We start from the raw sequence: 19497 nt of genomic DNA on the forward strand, positions 1-19497 counted from the left end.
CTATCATACTTACAAACATGGCATGCAAACACTAACATCCTACCAAACATGGCACATACACACTAACCTGTTTCCAGACATGGCAAATACACAATATTATCCTTCCAAACATAGCAGGTACACACTATTATCCTTCAAAACATGACACACACGCACTATCATCCTTTACAAACATTGCACACGCGCACTAACATCCTTCCAAACATGGCACACACACACTAAAATCTTTCCAAAAATGGCACATAATCACTATCATCCTTCCAAACGTTGCACACATGCACTAACATCCTTCCAAACAGGGCATACACACAGTATCATCCTTCCAAACATGGCACACACACGTTCTAACACCGTTCCAAACATGGCACACACACAGACTAACATCCTTTCAAACATGGCACATGCATAATAATATTCTTTAAAGCATTGCACACACGCACTAAGATCCTTCAAATGTGGCACACACGCATATGATCCTTCCAAGCATTGGACACACACACTAACATCCTGCCAAACATGGCACATATATACTAATTTTCTTTAAAACATGGTACACAATCACTATCATCCTTCCAAACAAGGCACACACTCTCTAACATCCTTCCAAAGATGGCACATACACATTATCATCCATCCAGACGTGGCACGCACATAATAATGCCCTTCCAAACATGGCACACACGCACTATCAGCCTTACAAACATGGCACGCACACACAATCATCCTGCCAAAAATGGCACACATGTACTACCATCCTTCCAAACATGACACACACACTAACAATCATCCAAACATGGCACACACACACACTACCATTATTCCAAACACTGCATAATCTCACTAACATCCCTCCAAACGTGGCGCAAACACACACTAACATTATTCCAAACATGGCATAATCTCACTAACATCCCTCCAAACATTGCACATACGCACATACATCCTACCTAACATGGCACACACGTAGTAACAGCCTTCCAAACATGGAACACATGCACTAACATCCTACCAAACATAACAGAAACATACTAATATTCTTCCAAACATGTCTCACACACACACACTATCATTCTTCCAAACATGGCACACTCACACTATCATCCATAACAACATGGCACACACACATTATCATCCTTCCAAACATGGCATACAGAAACTATCATGCTTCCAAACATTGCACACGCACACTAACATCCTTCCAAACATGGCACACACACATTAACATCCTTCCAAACAGAACAGAAACATACTAATATTCTTCTAAACATAGCACACAGCCTCTATAATCCTTCCAAACATGGCACATACACACTAACATCCTTCCAAACATGGCACATGCATACTGACATCCTTCCAAACGTGGCAAACATGCACTAACGTCCTTCCAAACATGGTACAAACACACTACCATCCTTATCAATGTGGCACACACACACACTATTACTATTCCAAACATGGCATACAGAAACTATCATTTTTCCAAACATTGCACACACTCACTAACATCCTTCCAAACATGGTACACACACACTGACATCCTTCCAAACGTGGCACACACGCACTAAAATCCTTCCAAACATGGCTCAGGCATAATAATATTCTTTAAAACATTGTACACATGTACTAACTTCCTTCCAAACATGGCAGACAAATACTAATATCATTCCAAACATGGCACAGACACCCTATCATCCTTCCAAATATAGCACTTACATACTAATATTCTTTAAAACATGGCACACAATCACTATCATCCTTCCAAACATGGCACACACTCACTAACAGCCTTCCGAACATGGCACACACACTATCATCCATCCAAACATTCCACACGCGTACTAACGTCCGTCCAAACATAGCACACATGCAAAAACATTCTTCCAAAAATGGCACACACAAACTAATAGTCTTCCAAATATAGCACCCACGCACTAACATCATTCCAAACATGACACACGCACACTAACATGCTTCCAAACATGGCACACACACTATCATACTTCCAAACATGGCACACACACACGATCATCCTTCCAAACATTGCACACACGCAATAACCTCCTTCTGAACATGGCACACACATACTAACATCATTCTAAACATGGCACACACATACACTAACATCCTTTCAAACATGGCACACGCACACTAACATTCTTCCAAACATGGCACACATGCACTAACATCCTTCAACTGTGGCACACATGCAGTAGCATCCTTCCAAGCATTGTACACACACACTAACATCCTTCCAACCAGGTCATAAACATAGTAAAATTCTTTAAAACATGGTACACAATCAGTATCATCCTTCCAAACATGGCACACACTCACTAACATTCTTGTGAACATAGTACACACACACTATCATTCCTCCAAACATGGCACGCACACACTAATGTTCTTCCAAACATGGCACGCACACATTATCATCCTTACGAACATGGCACACACACACACACGATCATACTTCCAAGCATTGCACACATGCTCTAACATCCTTCTGAATATCGCACACACACGTACTAACATCATTCCAAACATGACACACGCACACTAACATGCTTCCAAACATGGCACACACACTATCATACTTCCAAACATGGCACACATACACGATCATCCTTCCAAACATTGCACACACGCAATAACATCCTTCCGAACATGGCACACACACATACTAACATCGTTCTAAACATGGCACACACATACACTAACATCCTTTCAAACACGGCACACACACACTAACATTCTTCCAAACATGGCACACATGCACTAACATCCTTCAACTGTGGCACACATGCAGTAGCATCCTTCCAAGCATTGTACACACACACTAACATCCTTCCAACCATGTCATAAACATAGTAAAATTCTTTAAGACATGGTACACAATCATTATCATCCTTCCAAACATGTCACACACTCACTAACATTCTTGTGAACATAGTACACACACACTATCATTCCTCCAAACATGGCACGCACACACTAATGTCCTTCCAAACATGGCACGCACACATTATCATCCTTACGAACATGGCACACACACACGATCATACTTCCAAGCATTGCACACATGCTCTAACATCCTTCTGAATATCGCACACACACGTACTAACATCGTTCCAAACATGCACACACACAGACTAACATCCTTCCAAACATGGCACATGCATAATAATATTCTTTCAAACATTGCACACACGCACTAAGATCCTTCAAATGTGGCACACACGCACTATGATCCTTCCAAGCATTGGACACACACAATAACATCCTTCCAAATGTGGCACATATATACTAATTTTCTTTAAAACATGGTACACAATCACTATCATCCTTCCAAGCAGGGCACACACTCTCTAACATCCTTCCGAAGATGGCACATACACATTATCATCCATCCAGACATGGCATGCACACAATAATGCCCTTCCAAACATGGCACACACACACTATCAGCCTTACAAACATGGCACGCACACACAATCATCCTTCCAAAAATGGCACACATTCACTACCATCCTTCCAAACATGCCACACACACTAACAATCATCCAAACATGGCACACACACACACTACCATTATTCCAAACATTGCATAATCTCACTAACATCCCTCCAAACATTGCACATATGCACATACATCCTACCTAACATGACACACACACACTAACATGCTTCCAGACATGGCAGATACACACTATTATCCTTCCAAACATGACACACACGCACTATCATCCTTACAAACATGGCACACACGCACTAAAATCTTTCCAAAAATGGCACACAAACACTATCATCCTTCCAAACGTTGCACACATGCACTGACATCCTTCCAAACATGGCACACACACACTAAAATCTTTCCAAAAATGGCACACAAACACTATCATCCTTCCAAACGTTGTACACATGCACTAACATCCTTCCAAACAGGACATACACACAGTATCATCCTTCCAAACATTGCACACAAACACTATCGCCCATCCAAACATTGCAAACACACTATCATCCTACCAAACATGGCACACACACACTAATATCCTTTCTTACATGGCACACACACACTATCATCCTTCCCAACGTGGCACACATACACTAACTTCCTTCCAAACTTGGCACATATACACTACGATAGTTCCAAGCATAGCACAGGCGCACTATCATCCATCCAAACATTGCACACACACCTAATATCCTTCCAAACATGGCACATGCACACTATCCTCTTTCCAAACATTGCACACATGCACTAACATCTTTCCAAACATGGCACACACAATCTATCATCCTTCCAAACATTGAACACACGCAGTAACATCCTTCCGAATATGGCACACACACACCTACTAACATCATTGCCAACATGGCACACACACACTGACATGCTTCCAAACATGGCACATGCATACTAATATTCTTTCAAACTTTGCTCACACGTACTAACTTCCTTCAAAACATAGCACACACACACTAACGTTCTTCCAAACATGGCCCACACATACTAACATCCTTCAAACGTGGCACATACGCATTAGCATCATTCTAAACATTGCACTCACACACAAACATCCTTAGAAACACGGTACATACATACTAATATTCTTTAAAACAAGACACACAATCACTATTATGATTCCAAACATGGCACAGACACACTGTCATACATCCAAACATTGCACACAGGCACTAACATCCTGCCAAACTGGCACACATACATTATCATCCTTATAAATATGGCACACACACACTAACATGCTTCCAGACATGGCAAACAAACACTATCATCCTTCCAAACATGGCAGACACACACTATCATCATTCAAAACATGGCACACATGCACTGTCATCCTTAAAAACATTGCAAACGCACACTAACATCATTCCAAACATTGCACAGACCCATTGTCATTTTTCCAAACATTGCACATACGCACTAAGATCCTTCAAATGTGGCACACTCGCACTATGATCCTTCCAAGCATTGGACACACGCACTAACATCCTTCCAAATGTGGCACATATATACTAATTTTCTTTAAAACATGGTACACAATCACTATCATCCTTCCAAGCAGGGCACACACTCTCTAACATCCTTCCAAAGATGGCACATACACATTATCATCCATCCAGACATGACACGCACACAATAATGCCCTTCCAAACATGGCACACGCACACTATCAGCCTTACAAACATGGCACGCACACACAATCATCCTTCCAAAAATGGCACACATTCACTACCATCCTTCCAAACATGACACACACACTAACAATCATCCAAACATAGCACACACACACTACCATTATTCCAAACATTGAATAATCTCACTAACATCCCTCCAAACATTGCACATACGCACATACATCCTAACTAACATGACACGCACACACTAACATGCTTCCAGACATGGCAAATACACACTATTATCCTTCCAAACATGACACACACGCACTATCATCCTTACAAACATGGCACACACGCACTAAAATCTTTCCAAAAATGGCACACAAACACTATCCTTCCAAACGTTGCACACATGCACTGACATCCTTCCAAACATGGCACACACACACTATCATTCTTCCAAACATTGCATACAGAAACTATCATACTTCCAAACATTGCACACGCACACTAATATCCCTCCAAATATAGCACACACACATTAACATCCTTCCAAACATAACAGAAACATACTAATATTCTTCCAAACATAGCACACAACCTCTATAATCCTTCCAGACATGGCACACACACACTAACATCCTTCCAAACATGGCACACACATACTGACATCCTTCCAAACATGGCTAACATGCACTAACATCCTTCCAAACATGGCACACACACACACTACCATCCTTATCAACATGGCACACACACACTATCACCATTCCAAACATGGCATACAGAAGCTATCATATTCCAAACATTGCACACACTCACTAGCATCCTTCCAAACATGGTACAAACACACTGACATCCATCCAAAGTGGCACACACGCACTAAAATCCTTCCAAACATGGCACACATGCAATAACATTCTTTTAAAAATGGCACACACAAACTAATAGTCTTCCAAGTATAGCACACACGCACTAACATCATTCCAAACATGGCACATGCACACTAACATGCTTCCAAACATGGCACATGCATACTAATATTCTTTCAAACTTTGCCCACACGTACTAACTTCCTTCAAAACATAGCACACAAAACTAACATTCTTCCAAACATGGCCCACACATACTAACATCCTTCAAACGTAACACATACGCATTAGCATCATTCCAAACATTGCACTCACACACTAACATCCTTAGAAACATGGTACATACACACTAATATTCTTTAAAACATGGCACACAATCACGATTATGCTTCCAAACATGGCACACAATCACTATTATGCTTCCAAACATGGCACAGACACACTGTCATACATCCAAACATTGCACACACGCACTAACATCCTGCCAAACCTGGCACACGTACACTATCATCCTTACAAACGTGGCATACACAAACTAACATGCTTCCAGACATGGCAAACAAACACTATCATCCTTGCAAACATGGCAGACACACACTATCATCCTTCAAAACATAGCACACACGCACTGTCATCCTTAAAAAAATTGCAAACGTGCACTAACATCCTTCCAAACATTGCACACACGTAGTAACATCCTTTCAAACATGGCACACACGCACTAACATCTTACCAAACATAACAGAATCATACTAATATTCTTCCAAACACGGCACACACACACAATCATTCTTCTAAACATGGCACACTCACACTATCATCCTTAACAACATGGCACACACACACTATCATCCTTCCAAACATGGCATACAGAAACTATCATACTTCCAAACATTGCACACGCACACTGACATCCCTCCAAACATGGCACACACACATTAACATCCTTCCAAACATAACAGAATTCTTCCAGTTATAGCACACACCCTCTATAATCCTTCCAAACATGGCACACACACACTAACATCCTTCCAAACATGGTACAAGCACACTGACATCCTTCCAAACGTGGCACACATGCACTAAAATCCTTCCAAACATGGCACACACGCACTAACTGCCTTCCAAACATGGCTCATGCATAATAATATTCTTTGAAACATTGCATACATGTAATAACATCCTTCCAAACATGACACACAGGCACCAACTTACTTCCAAACATGGCAAACACTATCATTCTTCCAAACATTGCACACACGCTCTAACATCTTTCTGAATATGGCACACACACGTACTAACACTGTTCCAAACCTGGCACACACACACCAACATCCTTCCAAACAAAGCACAGCATAATAATATTCTTTCAAACATTGCACACATGTACTAACATCCTTCCAAACATGGCACACACGCACTAACATCCTTCCAAACATGGCACACATGCACTAACATCATTCAAACGTGGCACACACGCACTAACATCCTTCCAAGCATTGGATACTCACTCTAACATCCTTCCAAATATGGCACATACATAATAAATTCTTGGAAATATGGTACACAGTTACTATCATCCTTCCAAACATGGCACACATGTACTAACATCCTTCCAAACATGACACATACATGATAACCATCATCCAAAGATGGCACACACACACACACTATCTATCATATTCCAAACATTGCATGGTCTCACTAACATCCTTCCAAACATTGCACACATGCACTTGCATCATACTGAACATGGCACACTCACACTATCATTCTTCCAAACATGGCACTCACGCACTAAAATCTTTCCAAAAATGGCACACAAACACTCTCATCCTTCCAAAACGTGGCACACACACACACTAGCATTCTTCCAAGCATTGCACACACTCTATAACATCCTTCCACACATGGCATATACACACTAATATTCTTTACAACATGGTACACAATCACTATAATCTTTCCAAACATGGCACACACTCACTAACATCCTTCCGAACATGGCACACACACACTATCATCCTTCCAAACATGGCACGCACACACTAACGTCCTTCCAAACATGGCATGCACACACTATCATCCTTAAAAACCTGGCAAGCAAACACAATCATCCTTCCAAACATGGCACACACACACGATCATATTTCCAAACATGACACACACACACGATCATACTTCCAAGCATTGCACACATGCTGTAACATCCTTCTGAATATGGCACACACACGTTCTAACATCGTTCCAAACATGGCACACACACAGACTAACATCCTTCCAAACATGGCACAAGCATAATAATATTCTTTCAAGCATTGCACACACGCACTAAGATCCTTCAAATGTGGCACACTCGCACTATGATCCTTCCAAGCATTGGACACACACACTAACATCCTGCCAAACATGGCACATATATACTAGTTTTCTTTAAAACATGGTACACAATCACTATCATCCTTCCAAACAGGGCACACACTCTCTAACGTCCTTCCGAAGATGGCACACACACATTATCATCCTTCCAAACATGGCACGCACACAATAATGCCCTTCCAAACATGACACACACACAAAATCATTCTTACAAACATGGCACGCACACACAATCATCCTTCCAAAAATGGCACACACGCACTACCATCCTTCCAAACATGACACACACACTAACAATCATCCAAACATAGCACACACACACACACACTACCATACTTCCAAACATTGCATACTCTCACTAACATCCCTCCAAACATTGCACATACGTACATACATCCTACCTAACATCGCACATACACACTATCATACTTACAAACATGGCATGCAAACACTAACATCCTACCAAACATGGCACATACACACTAACATGCTTCCAGACATGGCAAATACACACTATTATCCTTCCAAACATGGCGGGTACACACTATTATCCTTCAAAACATGACACACACGCACTAATATCCTTACAAACATTGCACACGCGCACTAACATCCTTCCAAACATGGCACACACACACAAAAATCTTTCCAAAAAATGGCACACAATCACTATCATCCTTCCAAATGTTGCACACATGCACTAACGTCCTTCCAAACAGGGCATACACACAGTAGCATCCATCCAAACATTGCACACAAACACTATCGTCCATCCAAACATTGCAAACACACTCTATCATCCTACCGAACATGACACACACACTAACATCCTTCCTTACATGGCGCACACACACACTATCATCCTTCCCAACGTGGCACACATACACTAACTTCCTTCCAAACTTGGCACATATACACTACGATAGTTCCAAGCATAGCACGGCCGTACTATCATCCATCCAAACATTGCACACACACCTAATATCCTTCCAAACATGGCACATGCACACCATCCACTTTCCAAACATTGCGCACATGCACTAACATCTTTCCAAACATGGCACACACAATCTATCATCCTTCCAAACATTGAACACACGCAGTAACATCCTTCCGAATATGGCACACACACACTTATTAACATCATTGCCAACATGGCACACACACACTGACATGCTTCCAAACATGGCACATGCATACTAATATTCTTTCAAACTTTGCCCACACGTACTAACTTCCTTCAAAACATAGCACACATGCACTAACATTCTTCCAAACATGGCGCACACATACTAACATCCTTCAAACGTGGCACACACGTATTAGCATCATTCCAAACATTGCACTCACACACTAACATCCTTAGAAACATGGTACATACATACTAATATTCTTTAAAACAAGGCACACAATCACTATTATGCTTCCAAACATGGCACAGACACACTGTCATACATCCAAACATTGCACACAGGCACTAACATCCTGCCAAACCTGGCACACATACACTATCATCCTTATAAACATGGCACACACACATTAACATGCTTTCTGACATGGCAAACAAACACTATCATCCTTCCAAACATGGCAGACACACACTATCATCCTTCAAAACATGGCAAACATGCACTGTCATCCTTAAAATATTGCAAACGCGCACTAACATCATTGCAAACATTGCACAGACCCATTGTCATTTTTCCAAACATTGTACAGACATACTAACATCCTTTCAAACATGGCACACACACACTAACATGCTTCCAGACATGGCAAACAAACACTATCATCCTTCCAAACATGGCAGACACACACTATCATCCTTCAAAACATGGCACACATGCATTGTCATCCTTAAAAACATTGCAAACGTGCACTAACATCATTCCAAACATTGCACAGACGTACTAACATCCTTTCAAACATGGCACACACGCACTAGCACCCTACCAAACATAACAGAAACATAACAATATTCTTCCAAACATGGCACACACACATTATCATACTTCCAAACATTGTACATGCACACTAATATCCCTCCAAACATGACACACACACAATAACATCCTTCCAAACAGAACAGAAACATACTAATATTCTTCCAAACATGGCACACACATACTGATATCCTTCCAAACGTGGCAAACATGCACTAACATCCTTCCAAACATGGCACACACACACTACCATCCTTATCAACATGGCACACACACACTATCACCATTCCAAACATGGCATACAGAAACTATCATATTTCCAAACATTGCACACACTCACTAACATCCTTCCAAACATGGTACACGCACACTGACCTCCATCCAAACGTGGCACACATGCAATAACATTCTTTTAAAAATGGCACACACAAACTAATAGTCTTCCATGTATAGCACACACGCACTAACATCATTCCAAACATGGCACACGCACACTAACATGCTTCCAAACATGGCACATGCATACTAATATTCTTTCAAACTTTGCCCACATGTACTAACTTTCTTCAAAATATAGCACACACACACTAACATTCTTCCAAATATGGCCCACACATACTAACATCCTTCAAACGTGGCACATACGCATTAGCATCATTCCAAACATTGCACTCACACACTAACATCCTTAGAAAATGGTACATACATACTAATATTCTTTAAAACACGGCACACAATCACTATTATGCTTCCAAACATGGCACAGACACAGACACACTCTCATACACCCAAACATTGCACATATGCACTAACATCCTGCCAAACCTGGCACACATACATTATCATCCTTACAAATGTGGCATACACACACTAACATGCTTCCAGACATGGCAAACAAACACTATCATCCTTCCAAACATGGCAGACACACAATATCATCCTTAAAAACATGGCACACATGCACTGTCATCCTTAAAAACATTGCAAATGCGCACTAACATCATTCCAAACATTGCACAGACCCATTGTCATCTTTCCAAACATTGCACACACATAGTAACATCCTGTCAAACATGGCACACACGCACTAACATCTTACCAAACATAACAGAAAAATACTAATATTCTTTCAATCATGGCACACACACACTATCATTCTTCTAAACATGGCACACTCACACTATCATCCTTAACAACATGGCACACACACACTATCATCCTTCCAAACATGGCATGCAGAAACTATCATACTTCCAAACGTTGCACACGCACACTTACATCTCTCCAAACATGGCACACACACATTAACATCCTTCCAAACATAACAGAAACATACTAATAATCTTCCAAACATAGCACACACCCTCTATTATCCTTCCAAACATGGCACACACACACTAACGTCTTTCCAAACATGATACACGCACACTGACATCCTTCCAAACATGGCACACACGCACTAAAATCCTTCCAAACGTGGCACACACGCACTAACTGCCTTCCAAACATGGCTCATGCATAATATTATTCTTTGAAACATTGCACACGTGTACTAACATCCTTCCACACATGACACACGGGCACCAACTTACTTCCAAACATGGCAAACACTATCATTCTTCCAAACATTGGACACACGCTCTAACATCCTTCTGAATATGGCACACACACGTACTAACACTGTTCCAAACCTGGCACACACACACACCAACATCCTTCCAAACAAGGCACACACACATTAACATCCTTCCAAACATAACAAATACATACTAATATTCTTCTAAGCATAGCACACACCCTCTACAATCCTTCCAAATATGGCACACAAACACTACCATCCTTCCAAACATGGCACAAGCATACTGACATTCTTCGAAACATGGCAAACATGCACTAACATCCTTCCAAACATGGCACACGCACACTACCATCCTTATCAACAAGGCACACACACACTAACACCATTCCAAAGATGGCATACAGAAACTATCATATTTCCAAACATTGCACACACTCACTAACATCCTTCCAAACATGGTACACGCACTCTGACATTCTTCCAAATGTGGCACACACGCACTAAAATCCTTCCAAACATGGCACACATGCACTAACTGCCTTTCAAACGTGGCTCATGCATAATAATATTCTTTAAAACATTGCACACATGTACTAACATCCTTCCAAACATGGCACACAGGCACTAACTTACTTCCAAACATGGCAAACACTATCATCCTTACAAACATGGCATACACTATCATCCTTCCAAATATGGCACTTACATACTAATATTCTTTAAAACATGGCACACAATCACTATTATGCTTCCAAACATGGCACAGACACACTGTCATACATCCAAACATTGCACACACGCACTAACATCTTGCCAAACCTGGCACACATACACCATCATCCTTACAAACATGACACACACACACTAACATGCTTCCAGACATGGCTACAAACACTATCATCCTTCCAAACATGGCAGACACACACTATCATCCTTCAAAACATGGCACACACACACTGTCATCCTTAAAAACATTGCAAACGCTCACCAACATCCTTCCAAACATTGCATAGACCCATTGTCATCTTTCCAAAGATTGCACACACGTAGTAACATCCTTCCAAAAATGGCACACATGCACTAACATCCTACCAAACATAACATAAACATACTAATATTCATCCAAACATGGCACACACACACTATCATTCTACCAAACATGGCGCACTCACACTATCGTTCTTAACAACATGACACACACACTATCATCCTTCCAAAACGTGGCATACAGAAACAATCATACTTCCAAACATTGCACACGCACACTAACATCCCTCCAAACGTGGCACACACACATTAACATCCTTCCAAACATAACAGAAACATACTAATATTCTTCGAAACATAGCACACACCCTCTATAATCCTTCCAAACATGGCACACAAACACTAACATCCTTCCAAACATGGCACACACACGCTACCATCCTGATCAACATGGCACACACACACTATCACCATTCCAAACAAGGAATACAGAAACTAACATATTTTCAAACATTGCACACACTCACTAACATCCTTCCAAACTTGGTACACGCACACTGACATCCTTCCAAACGTGGCACACACACACTAAAATCCTTCCAAACAAGGCACACATGCACTAACTGCCTTCCAAACATGGCTCATGCATAATAATATTCTTTAAAACATTGCACACATGTACTAACATCCTTCCAAATATGGCACACAGGCACTAACTTACTTCCAAACATGGCAAACACTATCATCCTTCCAAACATGGCACAAACACTATCACCCATCCAAACATTACACACGTGTACTAACATCCATCCAAACAAGGCACACATGCAATAACATTCTTCCAAAAATGGCACACACAAACTAATAGACTTCCATTTATAGCACACACGCACTAACATCATTCCAAACATGACACACACACACTAACATGCTTCCAAACATGGCACATGCATACTAATATTCTTTCAAACTTTGCCCACACGTACTAACTTCCTTCAAAACATAGCACACACAAACTGACATTCTTCCAAACATGGCCCACACATACTAACATCCTTCAAATGTGGCACATACGCATTAGCATCATTCCAAACATTGCACTCACACACTAACATCCTTAGAAACATGGTACATACATGCTAATATTCTTTAAAACATGGCATATAATCACGATCATGCTTCCAAACATGGCACAGACACACTCTCATACATCCAAGCATTGCACACACGCACTAACATCCTGCCAAACCTGGCACACATACACTATCATCCTTACAGACATGGCACACACACACTAACATGCTTCCAGACAGGGCAAACAAACACTATCATCCCTCCAAACATGACAGACACACAATATCATCCTTCAAAACATGGCACACACGCACTGTCATCCTTAAAAACATTGCCAACGCGCAATAACATTCTTCCAAACATTGCACAGACCCATTGTCATCTTTTGAAACATTGCACACACGTAGTAACATCCTTTCAAACATGGCACACACGCACTAACATCCTGAAACATACTAATATTCTTCCAAACATGGCACACACACACTATCATTCTTCTAAACATGGCATACACACACTATCATCCTTCCAAACATGGCATACAGAAACTATCATACTTCCAAACATTGCACATGCACACTAACATCCCTCCAAACAAGGCACACACACATTAACATCCTTCCAAACATAACAGAAACATACTAATATTCTTCCAATCATAGCACACACCCTCTATAACCCTTCCAAACATGGCACACACACACACTAACATCCTTCCAAACAAGGCACACGCATACTGACATCCTTCTAAACGTGGCAAACATGCACTAACATCCTTCCAAACATGGCACACACACACTACCATCCTTACCAACAAGGCACACACACATTATCACCATTCCAAACATGGCATACAGAAACTATCATATTTCCAAACATTGCACACACTCACTAACATCCCTCCAAACATGGCACACACACATTAACATCCTTCCAAACATAACAAAAACATACTAATATTCTTCCAAACATAGCACACACCCTCTATAATACTTCCAATCATGGCACACACACACACTAAAATCCTTCCAAACATGGCACACATGCACTAACTGCCTTCCAAACGTGGCTCATGCATAATAATATTCTTTAAAACATTGCACACATGTACTAACATCCTTTCAAACATGGCACACAGGCACTAACCTTACTTCTAAACATGGCAAACACTATCATCCTTCTAAACATGGCACAGACACACTATCATCATTCCAAATATGGCAATTACATACTAATATTCTTTAAAACATGGCACAACATCACTATCATCCTTCCAAACATGGCACACACACTATCATCCATCCAAACATTACACACGCATACTAATATCTGTCCAAACATGGCACACATGCAATAACATTCTTCCAAAAATGGGGGACACACAAACTAATAGTCTTCCAAGTATGGCACACACGCACTAACATCATTCCAAACATGGCACATGCACGCTAACATGCTTCCAAACATGGCACATGCATACTAATATTCTTTCAAACTTTGCCCACACGTACTAACTTCCTTCGAAACATAGCACACACGTACTAGCATTCTTCCAAACATGGCCCACACATACTAACATCCTTAGAAACATGATACATACATACTAATATACTTTAAAACATGGCACACAATCACTATTATGCTTCCAAACATGGCACAGACACACTGTCATACATCCAAACAATGCACACACGCGCTAACGTCCTGCCAAACCTGGCACACATACACTATCATCCTTACAAACATGGCACACACACACTAACATGCTTCCAGACATGGCAGACACACACTATCATCCTTCAAAACATGGCACACGCATACTGACATCCTTTCAAACATGGCAAACATGGACTAACATCCTTCTAAACATGGTACACGCACACTGACATCCTTCCAAATGTGACACACAAGCACTAAAATCCTTCCAAACATGGCACACACGCACTAACTGCCTTCCAAACATGGCTCATGCATAATAATATTCTTTAAAACATTGCACACATGTACTAACGTCCTTCCAAACATAGCACCCAGGCACTAACTTATTTCCAAACATGGCAAACACTATCATCCTTCCAAACATGGCACAGACACACTATCATCCTTACAAACATGGCACACACACACTAACATGCTTCCAGACATGGCAAACAAACACTATCATCCTTCCAAACATAGCAGACACACACTATCATCCTTCAATACATGGCACACATGCACTGTCATCCTTAAAAACATTGCAAACGCACACTAACATCCTTCCAAACATTGCACAGACCCATTGTCATCTTTCCAAACATTGCACACACGTCGTAACATCCTTTCATACATAGTACACACGCACTAACATCGTACCAAACATGGCACACTCACACCAACATCCTTCCAAACATGGCGTACAGAAACTATCATACTTCCAAACATTGCACTTGCACACTAACCTTCCACCAAACATAGCACACACGCATTAACATCCTTCCAAACATAACAGAAACATACTAATATTCTTCCAAACATAGCACACACCCTCTATAATCCTTCCAAACATGGCACACACACATTAACATCCTTCCAAACATGGCACCTGCATACTGACATCCTTCCAAACATGGCACACACACACTACCATCCTTATCAACATGGCACACACACACTATCACCATTCCAAACATGGCAGACAGAAACTATCATACTTCCAAACATTGCACTTGCACACTAACCGCCCTCCAAACATGGCACACACACATTAACATCCTTCCAAACATAACAGAAACATACTAATATTCTTCCAAACATAGCACACACCCTCTATAGTCCTTCCAAACATGGCACACACACATTAATATCCTTCCAAACATGGCACCTGCATACTGACATCCTTCCAAACGTGGCAAACATGCACTAACATCCTTCCAAACATGGCACACACACACTACCATCCTTATCAACATGGCACACACACACTATCACCATTCCAAACATGGCATACAGAAACAATCATATTTCCAAACATTGCACACACACACTAACATCCATCCAAACATGGTATATGCACACTGACATCCTTCCAAACGTGGCACATAGGCACTAACTTACTTCCAAACATGGCAAACACTATCATCCTTCCAAACATGGCACAGACACACTATCATCCTTCCAAATATGGCACTTACATACTAATATTCTTTAAAACATGGCACACAATCACTATCATCCTTCCGAACATGGCACGCACGCACTGAAATCCTTCCAAACATGGCACACATGCAATAACATTCTTCCAAAAATGGCACACACAAACTAATAGTCTTCCAAGTATAGCACACACGCACTAACATCATTCCAAACATGGCACACGCACACTGACATGCTTCCAAACATGGCACATGCATACTAATATTCTTTCAAACTTTGCCCACACGTAATAACTTCCTTCAAAACATAGCACACACGCACTGACATTCTTCCAAACGTGGCCCACACATACTAACATCCTTCAAACATGGCACATACGCATTAGCATCCTTCCAAACATTGCACTCACACACTAACATCCTTAGAAACACGGTACATACATACTAATATTCTTTAAAACATGGCACACAATCACTATTATGCTTCCAAACATGGCACACAATCACTATTATGCTTCCAAACATGGCACAGACACACTGTCATACATCCAAACATTGCACACAGGCACTAACATCCTGCCAAACCTGGCACACATACATTATCATCCTTATAAATATGGCACACACACACTAACATGCTTCCAGACATGGCAAACAAACACTATCATCCTTCCAAACATGGAAGACACACACTATCATCCTTCAAAACATGGCACACACACACTGTCATCCTTAAAAACTTTGCAAACACGCACTAACATCCTTCCAAACCTTGCACAGACCCATTGTCAACTTTCCAAACATTGCATGCACGTAGTAACATCCTTCCAAAAATGGCACACACGCATTAACATCCTACCAAACATAACAGAAACATACTAATATTCTTCCAAACATGGCACACACAATCATTCTTCTAAACATGGCACACTCACACTATCATCCTTAACAACATGGCACACACACACTATCATCCTTCCAAACATGGCAGACAGAAACTATCATACTTCCAAACATTGCACACGCACACTAACATCCCTCCAAACATGGCACACACAATCATTCTTCTAAACATGGCACACTCACACTATCATCCATAACAACATGGCACACACACACTATCATCCTTCCAAACATGGCAGACAGAAACTATCATACTTCCAAACATGGCAGACAGAAACTATCATACTTCCAAACATTGCACACGCACACTAACGTCCCTCCAAACATGGCACACACACACCATCATCCTTCCAAACATGGCACACACACACTAACATCCTTTCAAATATGGCACACACATTCTATCATCCTTACAAACAAAGCACACACGCACTATCATCCTTCCAAACATGGCTCACACACACCATCATCCTTCCAAACATGCCACACACACACTAACATCCTTCCAAATATGGCACACACATTCTATCATCCTTACAAACATGGCCCACACACACTTTCATCCTTACAAACATGGCCCACACACACTAACATCCTTCCAAACATGGCACACACACACTAAGATCCTTCCGAACATGGCACACACACACTAAGATCCTTCCAAATATGGCACACACACACTAACATCCTTCCAAACATGACACACACACATTGATATCCTTCCAAACATGGCACACACACACACTAGCATCCTTCCAAACATTGCACACACACACACACTAACACCCTTCCAAAAATGGCACAGGCAACACTACAATTCTTCCAAACATGGCACACATGCCCTAACATCCTCTGAAGGTGGCACACGCACACTATCATCCTTCCAAACATGGCACACACACACTATCATCTTTCTAAACATTGCACAGATGCACTAACATCCTTCCGAACATTGCACACACATGCTATCATCCTTCCAAACATGGCACACACACACTATCATCCTTCCAAACATGGCACACACACACTATCATCCTTCCAAACATGGCACACACACACTAACATCCTTCCAAATATGGCACACACGCACTAACATTCTTTCAAGCATGATACCTCCACACTAATGTCCTTCCAACCATGATATGTTCGTACCAACATCCTTCAAAGAATGGCAGGTCCATACTAATGTCTTCTGAACATGGCGCATACATACTAGTGTCCTCCCATACATGGCATAATGTGCACAACTTGCTGCAAGTGGCCAGAAGTGGAGTGGTCACCATTTTCAGATTTCTCAGATCCTATAGCACTCACACAGTTGAGCTACAGAGACTGATTTTGTGGCCCTGGTGTTTATACTGGTATAGATTTTAGTTAACCTGCTCCTGGGCCTGGCAATTTTGGCCATTAACAGGTCCAGGCAGTGGGTGATCAAGGAGGTTGTCTGACCCGAGTGTTTGCCCCTCTTCTGCGGCTATGTTTAC

The sequence above is a fragment of the Carcharodon carcharias genome, chromosome 17 (assembly GCF_017639515.1).
Source record: "Carcharodon carcharias isolate sCarCar2 chromosome 17, sCarCar2.pri, whole genome shotgun sequence".
In the NCBI taxonomy this organism is placed as follows: Eukaryota; Metazoa; Chordata; class Chondrichthyes; order Lamniformes; family Lamnidae; genus Carcharodon; species Carcharodon carcharias.